An 8,579-nucleotide genomic window follows, 5' to 3' on the forward strand; every position below is an offset into this window, starting at 1 on the left:
TAAAGTCAGACCTGCTGAAAAGGAAGCATTAGATAATTTGTTTTCCATTGCTGAGGATTAAGAGGTATGAGGTCGAGTGACCACACTTAGCGGCCTCTCAGTTTTGGCTTTCTGTAATTTAGTATTTTAGTAACTAAGTCCAGAGAGATATGTGCCAGAAGTTGCATCGTTGCCAACTTGTACTTCTCAGTTACATTATATTCCACATATGAGTGCAATCTTTCTATGTCTCTTTCTTTCTGACTCATTTCACTCAACACGATACTTTCCATGTTGATCCATTTATATGCAAATTTCATGACTTCATGTTTTCTGACAGCTACATAGTATTCCATTGTGTAGATTCAACATTAAGGACAAACCCAGAGAAAAAAAGAAGAAAGCAATAGTAAGAAAATGAAAATAGTGTTAACTCTACTCAACACAGCATGTTTTTTTATTTTTTGAGTTTGTGCTTAGGGATAACTCCTGATCTGCACTCAGAAATCACTCCTGATGGGCTCGAGGGAACCATAGGTGATGCTGAGGATCAAATCCAAGTTGGCTGTGTGCAGGGCAAGTGTCTTGTCTGCTGTACTATCTCTCCAGGCTGGAGCGATAGCACAGTGGTAGGGCATTTGCCTTGCACGAGGGCCAACCTAGGTTTGATTCCTCTACCCCTCTCGGAGAGCCCGGCAAACTACCAAGAGTATCTCACCTGCAAGGCAGAGCCTGGCAAGCTATCCGTTGGCATATTCAATATGCCAAAAACAGTAACAAGAAGTCTCACCATGGAGACATTACTGGTGCTCGCTTGAGCAAATCGATGACCAATGGGATGACAGTGACTATCTCTTCAGCCTCAGCGGTTTCTTTCAAAACTGCAGAAATGGGGCCAGAGAGATAATTCAGCAGGTTGAGTACTTGCCTTGCATATGGCTGACCCAGATTCACTCCCCAGCACCCCAGATGGTTCCCCAAGCCTGACAGAAATGATCCCTGAGCACTGCCACTGGGCATCCTCCTGTTCCCCAAATAAGTGCTGTTTGACTAGCACTTGACCAAAGGCATAAAGGGTCGTGAGGGCCTCACACTGGGATCAACATCCTGATTGTTTTGATCCAGTTCATATCCCTACTGACTTCCCAACTTCATGCCCCTACCCTGTACTCTATCCTGTGTTGAAATTCTTGAACTCCTGCAGTATTCTCAGTAACAACCGCCCACACACATGTTGCCTTCATCCTGCCGATAGCCACAACTCTCAAACCTTTCAGACTGAGGAGGAACATTCTGCCTGAAGCTGAGTGGGCATGCAGTTCTTTCCCAATTGCTGTGTTGGCGTATTGGTTCAGTCACCCATTTTCCTCTGAAGCCCTGATGGCTAGCACGCACCCTCTATATTGCATCTGTGCCCTGACCTTCCTCCAGGCACCACCAGTGATCAGTGACCCCTGATCTTTGACCTCTGCACTCTGGCCCTAGGTCTGCCCATGAAGGCTACAATGACTACTTCTTCCTGGATCCTGGGACTTGAGATGAATCAAAGAACAACCTTATGACCAGATGTTTGCTTTGAACCATGTGCAGGATCCTTTTCCTGCCTTGTATGGCATGTTCTTTCTGTGTACTCTGGAGCTTCTGCTGGCTTGCTATTGCCATTAACTCTTTCCCACACTGTTTCATAGATCTGTCAACTTGTCTCCATTTCTCCTAACTGATCCAAGAGCTCTTTCCAAAACTTGTGCTTGTCCCCATCTCATACAGATGCTTAAGCCCCCCTGTGCCAAAGGAGATGGCAGACTTTGATATCATAGCTCACCCAATCTACCTCCCCAACTGTTCATAGCCTGCTAGCCAGCACGTCCTTCAGTTACAGAGCCAACCTACCTCTGTTAAATCCACAACACTGCTTAGATGCAGCCTCTGGCTTCCCAGGCCCTTGTCCCCTGCCTGTTGTGTTGATCATACTTAGACTGGTTCTCCTTTCAATTGTTAACACACCTGTTTTATTTTCCACTGCCCACCACCCACACAGCTGGCATAGATTTTGAACTTGATGTTTTCATCCCTGAAAAACTTGGACATGGGCCACTAGCAACTGGGAAACCCAGTTGTGGATATTAACCTGGATATGTTGAAATGCTTCATTCCTGTGCCAGAAAATGTTTTAGACGTGGTATTGTCCAGACCAATCTTCATATGCAGAACAACTTGTAGGAAGAAGTAGTGATACTCAGTTCTCTCAAATTAGGAGTCGTGTCCTGGATGCTCTAACATCAATAATCTCAAGTTTGAATCTTCCATGGGTGGGGTCCGTACTTGTGACTGCAGTCTTTTGTTTTCTCAATTCCTACCCAACCTAGTGCTCTCAGTGCTCATTCTCTTCTGGTGTCCTCATACAACTTGTCTCCTGTCAAGCCTAAATGGTTATCCCTTGGCATTTGGTGGACTCCCTTTGCCACCTGCTACCTCCAGGATTCTCCAAGTATACTTTTAGCTACCTGAGAAGTTTTCTCCTTTTGCTTTCCAAGTAGAGACTTATGGACAGAATAGTAGCATAGATGGTTCTTAAATTAGAATCTCCTAATTCAGGTGCCAGAGTGATAGTACAGCAGGTACTACATTTGCCTTGCATGTAGGCCACCTGGTTCAATTCCTGGTGTTCCATATGGTCCCCTGAGCCCTGCCAGGATTAACTGCTGAGTACAGAGCCAGGAATAACCCGGGAGCATAGCTTGTATGACCCCAACAAGAACAAGAATAATAACTCATAATTCATGATTACTATCTCCTGGAAAATGCTAAGAGAACTAATAGGACCTGAGAGGGGTTAGCAAACAACTACCTGGAGGAGGATGCTGAGACCCCAGCATGGCTACACTTTACCTTGACCCAAAACCTCACCTCTTGAAGTTCCTTCAACTCCTGTGCACCTTAAGGCAGGTAGAGGCAAACCCGGCGTTGAGGCTGGTCTAGGACATAGAAGCAGAATGGCACCAAGGTGAATTTCCTTTTCTACATCCCATACTGGTCCAAATACAAGGACAATTTTCGAGGAGAAATGGCTTGTTTTGTTGCTGTGTCACACCTGAGGGTGCTCAGAGCTAACTCCTGGGGGTACTCAGAGGACTATACGTGGTACTGGGATCTGACCCAGGACTGGTTGTGTGCAAGGCCAGTACCTAACCATCCTATCTTTCCCAGCACCAAGGGGCTGCTTATCCCAACCTGAGGCACGGCTCTGGGCTCCCTGGATTGCCTCTTGCCGCCTGGCCCTGTGCTTTCTCTCCTGAACTGCAGGGCTGGGGCCTGTTCTGCGGGCAAATGCCATCAGGAGGAATGTGCTGACAGAGCAGATGAACCCGTGTCTCTCAGCCGCTTGGCCTCCCTGGCATCCCTGCTGGGCACATTTCTCTGACGGCTGCCAGAAGGCCTGGGGCTCCGTTGCATGTCATTCCTCCTGAAGCTCAGAGCAGGTGGCCTACCTGTTCTGGCCACAAGTGGGTCACAGATTTGTCAACATAGGCCCTTCCATCAAAGCAAATCATCACTCAGGCTCTAGCTGTCTCTTAGAAAGTTTCTTGGAAGAGAAACTGCGACAAGGGAGACAAGCAGGAGTCTTCTGCTCACTCTCAGATGCTCACCTGGGAAGAGGAGTCTAAGGCTCTGTGTGTGTGTGTGTGTGTGTGTGTGTGTGTGTGTGTGTATGTGTGTGTGTGTGTGTGTATGTGTGTGTGTGTGTGAGAGAGAGAGAGAGAAAGAGAGAGAGAGAGAGAAAGAGAGAGAGAGAGAGAGAGAGAGAGAGAGAGAGAGAGAGAGAGAGAGAGAGAGAGAGAGAGAGAGAGAGAGAGAACAGGAACCTGACTTTGACCAGGCCACTCGAGCATCCATCCAGTATGGTCAGTGTCTGAGCCTTTAAGGGGTTGGAAACTAGCCATGAGAAAATGGAATGACAATTGTTCCCATTTGTCGAAATCTTTAGGGTTTACCAAGTACATGTTAGTATATGACATATAGGTTTCAGATTTCCAACCTCAGAAATCTGGGAGGTGGGGAGCAGTAGTCCCCCGCACAAAAAAAAAAAAAAAGGAGGCAGGAGCACCATCTCTGCCCAACTGCCCAAGGTTTGATGGATCATTAGAGGCAGAGCCCCATGCACCCAAACCTTCCCTGACTCTTCATCCTTCCCACAGCTATGACCCTCATGCACTCAGTAACCACAACATTGTGCAAATGTTGATTGGTATGTCAGCCCCTTTTCAAGGGCCCAAGAGGTGTTGAGTTGCCTGGTAATAGATCTGCTTCCACTTATGCAGAAAAAAAATTCCCTGGATGGGTCAGCAGCTTTTCTTAGACAACCCAGCCTTTGTGAATCAGGTAGGAGTTGAGGGCGGGGGCAGGGATGCAGTGCAGGCTCTCTGGCGCGCTAACATGTTTGAGACTGTGACTGAGTGCCAGGTTCTGTGGGCCTGACATTTCATATTCCTCTAGCTCTGAGATAAGATTAAAAGTTTAGAGGAAACCCAAATGCCATACAATTGGCAGATTCAGGACCAGGCTATGGGTATCTGAATTCAGGACTCAAAACTGCCACAAATCTGCAACAGGTGAAAGAGAGCAAATATCCCACTTCCAACAGGAGCCCCTGAAGAATGTGTGTCCTACCTTTGTCTATGACCACTAATGAGTGTTAAATGTGGGTTGGAAAGATAACAGCAGGTAGGCATTTGCCTTGTACATGGCCTACCTGGGTTCCATCTCCAGCTTCCCAGATGGTCTGAGCACCACCAGGAGTAACCTTCAGGTGTGGCCCAAAAACAAAACAAACAAAAATGTGTGTTGAATGGGGTCCATAGGGACTGGTTAGATAGATGAGGTTGGAACAAAAATTCACCTGACTAACTGATGATCAAAACGATGATTAAAACAGTGACCAAAATGGTGCCTTGATTATCGAGGCACAAATTTTAAAATTAAAAGGGAGAGCTTGGTTAGGTAGTCTAGTGGGTAAGGTGCTTGACTTGCACACAGCTGACTCGAGTTCAGCCTCAGCACCCCATATGGTCACCCAAGCCCAGCTAAGAGTGATCCCCAAGTGCAGCGCCAGGAGGAAGTATAATAAAGTTAGATTGGAAATGGAAGCAGCTTTCCTTCCCCCCCTCGGACAAGAAGTTATATAACGAGGGCAATTAAAGTACCTGCATGATTGATGGAGAAGTGGGGCAGCGTGGGGTGGCGCAGGGGGGCGGGGTGGGGGGAGGACAGGCAGAAGTCGGGAAACCAGCTCACCCACAGCCTTGGAACAATGCAACTGGAGGGAGGAGACTCCCCAAACCAACAGCAGAATCCACAGCAGCTCCCGGAGTCTAACACCTGTAGATTTTCATGCACTAAATATAGTGGAAGTTGGGTCACCTTATCCTTAAGTAAACACTTCAGCTAGGCAAAGAAAAAAGATCTTTATGTTGGCTCCTATAAGCCAGAGGCTGGGGGAAGCAGCAATGTGTGTGTGTGTGTGGGGGGGGCAGGGTATGGGGTGCCTCCGAATGGCTCCTGATAGTTCCAGTCCTGGGGGTCTTTTCTTCCCTGAGGCCAACTCTGAGTTCCTGTTCTTCCTCCTCTGGTTTTCGATCCACACACCCCCCCCCCCGCCACCTCCACCTCCCAGCCTGCCAGATCAGCCTCCTTGGCTGCTATACTACAGTCTTCCCTCCGGACCCCCACCCTCCCCACCCCCCCACATCGCTTCAGCTCCTGCCAGAGCCAGCCTTTCAGCAGACTGATTTTCCATCCTGCTTTACAACTTAGGAGACTCTTTGGTTTGCCTTTTGAGCACTGGCAGCTGCTGAGTCGCCACACTCCCAGTCTCAGGAAATGTCAGACCAGACGCGGATGGGTTATACTTCAGCCTCCTGTCTGCCAGGGCCGCACCCAGCAGGGCACGAGTGGCCCAAGGTGAGGGTGGTGCTGTAGAGGCCTGGACAGAAACCATACAGGAGAGCAGGAGGACCCCGATGATTTCCTGAATCCCAGCATAAACTGCTCAGTGGTCCTCAGAGGATGAGGTACACCATCCCGACTTTGGGGGTGCTGAGAGCTAGAGAAATAAGGGAGCCCCAGATTCAGGACCAATGCTTGTCTCGGACCATCTCCTTGGTATTTGCCCTCTCGAGCTGACACAACACTCTGCTGAGGGAGCAAGGGAAATGGTGGGGGATGGGGCGGCACAATCATCAGCACCACCAGATTCTGAGTCTATCTGAACATCAGGATAGAAGGAGTAACAGCACGAGCTCTCCTGGCCAGAAAGCTGCAAGGCGGTTTCATGGGTCGTGCTCACAACCGAAAGGGTGGAGGAGTCTCCCCAACTCCACTTAGTGGACGAGGAACCAAAGTCTCGAGCCCCACTTAGCTGCTGCCTGGACGACCTCTCCAGGCAGATCAGCTTCATGCTTCAAGCCATAAGAGGGGCGAACAGAAGCTTGGAGCTGCGAGCTCAGTGCTGGCACCCCGCGCCCCCCCGACCCGTGCCCACTGAGCTGTGGTTTGCCCTATCATCAGAATCCCCCTCAGACAAGCGGCTCTCTCCTGAGGTGTTTGCTGACTCACTTCCCTCAGAACCGGCCTGGGGTGAGCTGAGCATGCCCTACGAGATCGGCAGGTCTTGGTGGACTAGCTGTACTGTAAAGTCATTCTGTTCTTTCCTAGAGAACTTCCCTGTACCCAGAATTGGAATCTGCCTTGAAAAAGCCCAGAGCCTCCCGTTCATCACGGCAGGCACTTTTGTCAATGTGTGACTGGCTAGTTTTGCTGGCTGTGCACTTTCCTAATAATGGCGATGATAAAGAGGACTTTGCATGGAAGGGGTGTTCCCTCTCACCAAAGCTGCTGTTTCAGAGATTCTTCCACCGCCGCCAGAGCCCAGAGTCAACCCCCCACCCCACTGCCCCCGCCAGGGCTGACTCCCCTGATCTGGGGAAAGGCAGCCCCAGGAAATGGCTAGAATGCAGCTGATGGGAGTTGGGGAGCTGGGGAGCCTGGGAGTTCATACCCAAACACAACAGGGTTTTCCGCTGCCAGTCAAGGCCTCCCCCTCCTGAAGAGCCCGCAGTGACTTCTTGCTGGCTCAGCAGCCCTGCCGGAAGGGCGGCAAGGGAGGGAAGCCTTGCTCATTGCCAGCAGGTGCCGAGCACATGGATCACCCCAGGGAAGCCCTGATCCAGCCAGTTCTGTAATGGATAACTTAATGAGAATGTGCATGGGTGTGCTGGAGCAATAGCACAGCGGGGAGGGCACTTGCCTGGCACTCAGCCAACCTGGGTTCGATCCCTGGCATCCCATATGGTCAGTCCCCTGAGCACTTCCAGGAGTAATTCCTGAGTGCAGAGCCAGGAGTAGCCAGGAGTAAGCCCTGAGCATTGCTGGGTGTGACCCTCTCCCCATACATGTATTGAAATATTTTTTTTTTCTAGTTCAGGGTCATCAATATTTTTCTGGAAAGGACCCAAAAAATCAGTAACTCCACTTCAGCTGTCTCTCAGTTTCCTTCAAAATTGCTCATCACAAACAGGCAGGGCGCAGGGGGCGACGTGGTAGGGCAGTTCCTTTACATGTGGGAGGCCTTAGGTTTGATTTCTACCACCACCACTGGGGAAAAAAAGGTAAATCTAAAAAAATATTGTGAAGGGCTGGGAAATTAGCTCATGGGCTGGAGAACATGGTCTGTATGCAGGAGCCCAGATGGTCCCTCAGTGCCTCTGAGTGACCCTCAGCACCACCTCGTGTGACCCAAATCCCTGCCCCCATCACGGAAACAGCCGGAGGTTAATCCATAAAATTGCAGTACGACTGGTGACATGACAGTACTGCAATGAAAATATTTATAGGCACTGGCATTTGAATTTCACATACTTTTCATGTATCATGAAATTTTGCTTTGGCTTTTTCCCCTCTAGCCACTAAAATGAAAATTTCATTTTCATTTGCTTGTTGTACAAAAGCTGGTGGGAGTGTCCCACTGTCTGTCGCTGGTGGGCTTTTCTGCATCAGGGCTTTGTAGACTTTTACACACCGCCCCTTTTTTTGCTGGAGAAATTTTTATATGATCCCAGGTGTATAAAATAGCTGTGTAAATAAAGTATCACTGATAATAACAAATACATTTATTTAAAAATCCCTTTTGTGTGTGTGGGGGGACCACATCTGGTGATGCTCAGGGCTTACTCCTGGCTCTACTTTCAGGGATCACTTCTGGTGGACTTGGGGGACCATATGGGATGTTGGGGATTGAACCTGTCCCGGCACATGCAAGGCAAAGACCTTACCATCTGTACCATATCACTCCAGCCCCCCTAACAACCCTACCCACAGTTTTTTTTTTTCAAAGATATATGATAGACTGGAGAAATTGTGTAAGCCATAAGGCCTTGCACATATTCAACTCCATGTGCCCTGGCACTGCATATGGTACCCCCAAGCACCTCTAGGTGCACCCTTGGGGGCTCCTGAGAGACTCTATTGTGTCCCCAGGAATCTCCAGCACCACAGGGGTCAAGTAGCTCCACATCCATCAGTCTCACATTGTCCCAGTTACCTGA

The sequence above is a fragment of the Sorex araneus genome, chromosome 3 (genome assembly GCF_027595985.1).
Source record: "Sorex araneus isolate mSorAra2 chromosome 3, mSorAra2.pri, whole genome shotgun sequence".
Lineage (NCBI taxonomy): Eukaryota > Metazoa > Chordata > Mammalia > Eulipotyphla > Soricidae > Sorex > Sorex araneus.